The 8,943-nt window shown below is 44.5% G+C and overlaps 1 pseudogene; it reads left to right on the top strand.

Annotated features, from left to right (window-relative positions):
- Positions 1 to 8,542: 8,542 nt before the first annotated feature.
- LOC101997719 overlaps positions 8,543 to 8,943 on the top strand; it is a 2,251-nt pseudogene continuing 1,850 nt past the window's right edge.

The following is an 8,943-nucleotide window of genomic DNA, read 5'->3' on the forward strand; positions in this document are numbered from 1 at the left end:
CTTGCAGATGTCATTGTGACATACAAGGTCATACAAGATCATACCTCAAACCCAGCTGGCATTCTTGTAAGTTGGCGATTATGTAGAGACTAGGTAAGTGTCCAGCTGCTGATGAGCAGGTAAGAAAGGGTGGAACACAGACACCATGTAATAGTAGTCAGCCGTGGGAAAGTTTGTGATTGTTAGTGAAAACATGGGTCGAGCTGGAGGTCATTGTGTTTAATGAAATAAGCTGCGCACAGAAACACAGACACCGTGTGATCTCTCTCCCACATGTGGCAGCTCAAAACTACATGTAATTCCAGTTCTAGGGTATCCAGTGCCCTCTTCTGGCCTCCATGGGTACCTGTATCATGTGGCACACATGCAAACAAGCACATGCATGTGCATTAAAGACATGCACACATGCACATTTTAAAAGACTTTAGAGAGCTTGGATGCACAGGATCTGAAAATGGATCAGTGGTGAGCAGAGGCTCATGGGGGGAGGGTCAGGAGCATGGGAAAGGGCTAATCTACAGGGACAAAGTTGGAGCTAAACAGGTGCGAGGCTTCCAGTGTGCTGTCTCTTGCTGAAATGACTGCAGATCACAAGCATGTACTGTAGGCTTCAAGAAGCGGAAATAAATGAAGGGACAGTCTTCAACACAAGTGATAAACATTTAACAGAGGTAGACATTTAACCTGCTTTAAATATGGCATGATGCACACACATGTGGGAACCACACCCTGTAATATGGACATTTTCCACGTGTTGGATTGTAGGCCTGCACCACCACACCCAGCTCCAACAGTGCTCTTTCAACGGTGGTGTAAGTGAAAGCTAAGAGTAGGCATAAGTTGGCAGCTGGGCCAACAGATCATTCTGAGGACACCACCATTTTGTTTGTTTGATTGTTTTATTTTGTTTTTGTTTTTTAAAACAGGATTTCTCTGTGTAACAGCCCTGAATGTCCTGGAACTAGCTCTTGTAGACCAGGCTGGCCTCGAACTCACAGAGATCTGCCTCCCAAGTGCTGGGATTAAAGGTGTGAGCCACCACCACCCAGCGACACCACCATTCTTGAAGGCTATACATTTAATCTAGGCAGAGTAAACTCAGTTGTTCATGGAGAAGGATTCAAGCTGTTAATTACATCAGTTATCATTTACTCTGTGCTGTAGACAACACCTCGTTAGGCCTCAAAGAATGAGAGTGTCTGTTCTAAACCATACTGTTGTTAGAAGTATCACTTGAGCATCATAGCAAATCCCACCAGCACATATCTGAGAAGAGTTTTGAACATTTTCAAAATAGTTTTCATGCTCATGAAATATTATACACAGAGACCCTGGAACAAAAAAACAATATAGGATTAAAAATAATAATAACAGCAGGATCTCACTATGTAGCCCAAGCCCTGAAACTTGCAATGTAGCCCAGGACCTAACTGGCCCAAACCCTGAGTTCCTCCTGCCTAAATATCCCAAGGACTAGAATTAAAGGTAGGCAACACTATACCTGGCTAATGTAAGAACTGTAACCCTGTTTCCCTGATGAAACAACTGGATCTTCTCGTTTGTTGATTCCCCAGTGCCCTCTCCTCTGAGCCACTGATTTCCATAATTCCCATTGATGATGTACAATACAATCTTCTAAACACTCTCGCCTACCACATGCAAATCTATGCACTTTCACACCTCAAACACTGCATGTATTAGTCACTTGATACGCAGCTTCCTTGCCCCATCTTCTCATCCTGAAGTATGTCACAGAAGCCTCCCCAAGTTTCTCGATTGTTCTGAGGCATAATCAGTGACTGAAGAGACCCTCATGGCATGGTTGTCCTGCAATCATGAACCTTCCCTTTTTCCCTCCCTTTAGCTATAAACAACGTCTCAGTAAAAAATCCTACCACAAACATCCTGATAGGCTGCGGCTCTTATTTCTGGGAGATGGGTGCCAAGGGCAGGATTGCTGGCCCAAAGAGTCACATGGTTCTTTTTAACTGTTCTTTAGAGAAAAAAGCAAGAGAACACAGCTGAGGTGACTTCTGGAAGGGCACAGGAAGTAGAGCAAATGGACCCAAGAGAAGTCTGCTGATGGCTGTCACAGTCTCTGAGATACAAAGTTCTCAGACCACAAGCGGTTCCCTTGGTCATATTTTTTATGACTTACATAGATGGCATCATTCTGATTGTCAAATTGAGCACATTAAAAGATGCCTAAGTAGTTAATAAAGCATACCTCTGGGGTGACTGTGATTGATAGTGAGTCCAGAGATCTGCTCCTGAAGGCTCTAAAGAGTGGATTGATCCCTTGATGACTTCACAATGTGCAGACATTATTGGGAGGTGGTGAAGGGAAGAGGTGGACCCTCCTTGGCAAAAATTGACCATTGAGGACATGTCCTTAGGGGCTACACCTTGCACGGCCCCTTCCTTTGTCCTTCTTTCTGCTTCCTATGCAACAGCCTCTTCCACCAAAGAATCTCACCTTCGTGGCTATCTGCTAAAATGTATGGACCAAAGAATCTCAGCACCATGGAGATCCGCTAAAATGCATGGATCTAGGTATCACAGACAAAACCCTCCCAAACTGTGAGCCAGTGACAACAACAAAGTAAATAAAGACAGATTCTCGGAAGGATTCAGGGAAAGAGAAACCCTTAATCACTGCTAGCCGGGATGTGAGCGGCTGCAGCTGCTGTGAAGATAAGTGTGGAGGTCTTCAAAGGGACAGAACAAAGCTACAGTATGACCTCGCTACATCATTGCTGCATTCGAGCCTAAAGGACTCACGGTCTGCACATGACAGAGATACTCACGGTCACAGTTATGCTAGTCACTGCACGTGAGATGGAAGCCGCTTAGCAGACTCATCTCAGCAGATGAGAGAATGAACAGTTGGTGCAAACACACACTGGAATTCCATTTACTCATGGAGGTGAAATCACTGGGTGGAGCTGGAGATCATTATGTAGGCAAAATAAGCCAGACGCAAAGAGATACTGAATCTGTTTTCTTTCATAGACAGATCTAAAATTATATATGCACACGCAATATATATGAGTGTCTAGACATATGTGTGTTCATATGGGGGTTCTTATTTCTAAAGAGGAAGGGATTCTAAGGGAGGAGAGACATCAGGAGGGGAGCCTCTGGGGAGGGAGGCACAAACCTTCAAGGGATGGATGAGAGAGGGTAGCAGGGACCAAAGGAGGACAAACGAGAACGACACATATGCAGGAACACATCGTAATTGTTACTTTGCATGTTAACTTTAGTTCTGGGGGTCTTTTGTGAAGAAGGGGTGCTGTGCAGCCCTTGCTATCCTGGAACTTGCTCTGTAGTTTGAGGTTGGCCTCAAACTCAGAGATCCATCTGCCGGCCTCTTCCTCCCAAGGACTAGGACTAAAGGTTTGTGCCACCATGCCAGACTAAATTTAGTTTTTAAAAGACACCAAGAGGAAACTTTTTATAAAAGTTAACGTTTTGCATAATAAACCATTTTTGAACAACAACAAAAAAAAAGACACCAAGAGTCAAGATAAACCCTTTCCCCTTGCTTTTGTCAGGAATTTCCATCACAGGGATGAGACCAATATCTAATACAACAGGCATCCGATGTTACATAAAGATCTTAAAATTACCTGCATATTTGAACATTCCTAAGTGAAACTATGATGCTGAGACACTTTGGGTCTTCACCTTACCCTGCCTGAGAGAGCTCACCGCTGCCTTTCATCTTTCCCACATGGCTACTTTTTGTATTGTTTACACATTTGTCTTCCCTGTAAAAGAATATAAGTGGCATTTTCAATGCCTACAAATTATTTCTTATTAAGGAGAGACTGAGAGCCTTTTTAATGTCACCCTCTGTAATGCAGAGCTCAGAGATTCTAAATGCCACAAACAGAAATGATCAATATGAGCTGCTTTTGAGTTCTGACGTTAAAGAGGCCCTGACACGAACCCTTAAATGCAAGTCCTCTGAAACAGTGCCAAGATGCCCCCATTGCTGTGAGAGAATGCTCTTGTACATTGTGAAGATTTGTCACTTATATTGGTTTAATAAAATGCTGATTGGCCAGTAGCCAGGCAGGAAGTATAGGTGGGGCAACCAGACTAAGAGAATTCTGGGAAGAGGAAAGGCAGAGAGAGGCCGTCACCAGCAAGACACAAAGGAAGCAAAATGAGAATGCCACACTGAGAAAAGGTATCAAGTCATGTGACTAAAAATAGACAAGAATATGAGTTAATTTAAGTTTAAGAGCTAGTTAATAATAAGCCTGAGCTAATAGGCCAAACAGTTTATAATTAATATAAGCTTCTTCATATTTATTTGGGACTGCAGAACCAGGCAGGACAGAAACTTCTATAAGGGGACATAAGGACACTATCAGAGGGTAAGATTTCCCCAGTGAGATCGTTTCCTGGATGAAAGGAGGCCGAGTGGGGGGGAATGTGGGGCTCTGTGGAAGCCCCCAGACACAGTCGGGCCAATGTCCTCCTATCTCCCCCTCCAAGTGCTGCATTGTAAAGAATCAAGCTCTACCCATCACCCGCTCCCATCTTTTCATCCTTTTCTCCTCGTGGGTGCCTCTCCAGAAAAGCACATGTAGCCTTAATTGTTGTTTCAGGTTTTTCAAGATGGCATTTTTGTGTAGCCCTGGCTGTCCTAAAACTCACTTTGGAGACCAGGCTGGCCTCAAACTCAAAGATCCTCCTCCTGCCTCTGCCTCCCAGTGCTGGAATTAAATGAGTACACCCCCACTCCCAGCTCCTAATTTGGTTTTAATAGCCAAAAGTCACTCAGCCATTCACCATAGGTGGGTTTTCACACTGTCTCCAATATGTCTTGTTGTCCATTATAGCAAAGCACTATCATAGATTTTTCTTCTCTGTGCATCTTTTATCATTCTACATCATATTTCTATCCCTCAAATTTTTTATATTTAATATTTCCGCCACACTGTCTTCAACACAAGTACTGACTCTTTGTTGGTCATAATTGTTCATTGTTTGGTTGGTTGGTTGGTTGGTTGGTTGGTTGGTTGGTTGGTTGGTTGGTTTGTTCATTCGTTTGGGGATCATGGAGAACAAAACCTAAGAGCTTGAGATGAAAAGAGGGGCCCATGAGATGGCGTGGTGGGTAAAGGGGCTTGCCACAAAGCCCAAGAACCCAAGTTCGATCCCTGAGATAATACACATAGTGGAAAAAGGGAAACAATTCCTACAAGCTTTCCTCTAACTGCACACTTTGTCATGGCGGGCTCACACACACACACACACACACGCACGCACGCACATGCACACACACACATTAAATAAATAAACATAAAAACACTGAGAATAAAATGAAAGTATCCTTTAGTATTAGGGTTTTAAGCTCCCTTCTGCATAGAATGTTACCAACAAATTTAATTTTCATCATTTCCGTTCCTTCTGATCAACTAATTTAATTTATTTGTTGGGCTGTTGTTTCTTCTCTCTCTCTTCCTGGAATTTAACCTTTACTTTAGAATGAGAATTTAATTTTGATAATTTCCAGTTCCCTTTAAACAGCTGGCATCTTGTTGTTGCTGACAGCAGATGACCCTGGCTGAGGTTAGCACAGTGTTGTGGGAGATAAGATACACATCTGCGGGCAAGACAGTCAGGGGAACGTAAATGCCATAACATAGATGTTGGCTCAGAAGCCCTGAAGTTCAGAGCCGAGAAGATCTGGTTTCAGACAGGAATCTGGAAGGCAGTGAGAAGGCTGAGTAGGCTGGGGAGGTACTTTGCCAATAATCCTGAATCCCTGGGTTCAATCCCTGGGACCCACACGGTGGAGAGAGAGAACCAACTCCTGGAAACTGTTTTCTGATGTGTGTGCCATGGCACATTCCTCCCCATACACACTCACACATATACAATGTACACATGCATTCATCACTCACACATATACATATACACACACATATGCACACACTAAATTTAAAAAGTAAATTTTTTTTAAGACTTGAGGCTCGGAGAGCAGTTTGGAGGATCCGGTTTTGGAAGAGAGCTTGGAGTGATTGGTCTGATTTTTGCATAGGAAAATCGTGGGGGAAAAAGAGAACATGACAACACTGTAGCTTTCTACACAATTGTGGTTTATAATAGTTAAATATGTTTTGGTTCTTACCTCAGGCTCTAGCACTATACCACTTTAAAATCTGTCGATTTCCTGAGCAGTAGGGCTGATGGGAGAATCTGGTGTTCAAATGCTCCCTCATCCAGCCTGGTGGCCTGACAGAATTCCCAGTGGCTCGGAATTCCCTGGGCGATGGAGGCGTCCTCTACCCTAGTGAGGAGACTTGGTGGAGTCTTGCACAGGGGCTCGTCCCAGAAAGAACAAGCCATGGTTAGAAACTTGGGACAGTCAGACTCACCCTTGCCCCATCTTTCTGCGAGGAGGCTCAAGGCTCTGTTCATCATGCCTGAGTGACGGATCATCTGTGAAAGCTCCTGAATTATGTATGGAATTAAGGAAACTTCCAGCACCCACAGGGCACTGCCCCAGAGAGGGTGGGACATCGTGTGCCCTCCTCTGTCATCTCCCACAAGGGTGTTTGCCTGTATTCTTTGGAACACCCTTTGTTGTTGTTGTTTTGTTTTGTTTTGTTTTGTTTTGTTTTGTTTTGTTTTGTTTTTTGAGACAGGGTTTCTCTGTGTAACTTTGGAGCCTGTCCTAGAACTCTCTCTGTAGACCAGGCTGTCCTTGAATTCACAGAGATCCACCAGCCTTCTCCCGAGTGCTGGGATTAAAGGGGTGCACCACCACCGCCTGGCTTGGAACACTCTTTTTAACAAGTAGTTAAACAATGGGTATGGTGTTGCCCTGGGTTTTGGGAGCCAATTTAGCCAATGATCAAGTCAGAGGAAAGGAATTAAGGAAAACAGTCAGAAGTTTCAGAAGCCCTGACCATTGATGGCATCCAACAGTCTACAAGGACAGCATCCTTCAGTTGTGAAATCTGGCTGTAATTCAGCTGAATTGACTTATTAATACCCAGCTTGTGTCTTCTCGAAAACTGATTGGTGGGAGGGGGTGGGAGGAGGGACACATATCTGGCTTGGGAACATGTGATGTGGAGTATATAGGAGGAAACAGTACATTTATTTAGGGTTTTTTTTTTCTGTTGTGCATTTTCCTTTTCCTATATCCATGGCCAGAATTCTTTTTTGAAAAGGTGATCCAGGATTGCAAACATTTGTGGATTGTAGGTGACTGCTGATGGCATGACGCTCAGGGAGTATCACAGGTATCCTCATCATGGGAGGAGTTAGTGAATTCACGAGAAGACAGGCCTAGAGGTTTCCTTATCTTAGACATTTTTTTCCACAGGCACAGGAGGTTTCTATGTAGTCCAAACTGGCCTTGAACTCACTTATCCTCCTGCCTCAGCCTCCCATGTGCTGGGATTACAGGTATACACTACTATATAGAATTCCAAGTAATTTTCTTGATCTAGCTATGTTGGGGAATATTATTTTCAGGTGTGTAACTTTTGTTTACACTACGTTTGTTTAACTCTGTGAAGCTGTATTACTGTGCCTGTCTATAACACCTGATGATCCTAATAAAGAGATGAATGGCCAATAGCAAGGCAGGAGCAAGGATAGACAGGGCTAGCAGGCAGAGAGTATAAATAGATGGAGAAACCTGGGAGAAGGGAAGAAAGGGGAACAAGAGAACAAGGAGAGGAGAAAACTAGGGGCCAGCTACCCACCCAGCCACCCAGCCAGCCATGGAGTAAGAAGGCAAGAAGATATACATACAGAAGTGATGTAGGTGGGACTGCTATCAATCTGGTGTTTCATTGGGTAACTAATAAAGAAAACTGTTTGGCCTGATAGGTCAGTGATGTAGTACTGTTATCTGTCAATCTGTTTGTGTTGATTTCATTGGTTAATAAAGAAACTGCCTTGGCCCTTGATAGGACAGAAAATTAGGTAAGCGGAGTAAACAGAACAGAATGCTGGAAGTGAGGCAGACGCCATTCCTCTGCTCTCTGAGTCAGACACAATGAAGCTCCAGCCCAAGATGGACGTAGGCTAGAATCTTCCCGGTAAGCCAAACCTCGTGGTGCTACACAAATTACTAAATATGGGTTAAGCAAGATATGAGGGTTAGCCAAGAAGAGGCTAGATATAATGGGCCAGGCAGTGTTCATATGAATACAGTTGTGTGTTGTTGTTTCGGGGCATAAGCTAGCCATGCAGCGGGGAGCCAGGTGGCAAGAACACAACCCGCAGCTTCTTCTACAGGTCAGAAAATTAGGTAGGTGGAGTAGACAGAATAGAATGCTGGGGAGAAGGGAAGTGAGGTCAGACACCATGCCTCTCCTCTCCAGGGCAGACGCAATGGAGCCAGCCGCCAAGTCAGACATGCTGAATCTTTCCCGGTAAGCCACCACCTTGTGGTGCCACACACATTATTAGAAATGGGTTAGTCAAGATGTGAGACTTAGCCAAGAAGAGGCTAGATATAATGGGCCAAGCAGTGTTTAAAAGAATACAATTTGTGGTTCAGTCGGATCCCAGTAGCAGCTGCGGCGGCTTAGTTCTTCTGTAGCTCTCCCCGTCTCCTTTTCGCTTCCGGAAACATGGCCTCTGGTGTGGCTGTCTCTGGTGGTGTCATCAAGGTGTTCAATGACATGAAAGTGCGCAAGTCTTCGACGCCAGAAGAAGTGAAGAAACACAAGAAGGCGGTGCTCTTCTGCCTGAGTAGAACAAGAAGAACATCATCCTGGAGGAGGGCAAGGAGACCCTGGTAGGAGATGTGGGGCAGACCGTGGACGATCCCTACACCACTTTTGTCAAGATGTTGCCAGACAAGGACTGCCGCTACGCTCTCTACGATGCCACCTACGAGACCAAGGAGAGCAAGAAGGAGGACCTGGTGTTCATCTTCTGGGCCCCTGAGAGTGCACC

This window comes from Microtus ochrogaster, chromosome 8 (genome assembly GCF_000317375.1).
Source record: "Microtus ochrogaster isolate Prairie Vole_2 chromosome 8, MicOch1.0, whole genome shotgun sequence".
Lineage (NCBI taxonomy): Eukaryota > Metazoa > Chordata > Mammalia > Rodentia > Cricetidae > Microtus > Microtus ochrogaster.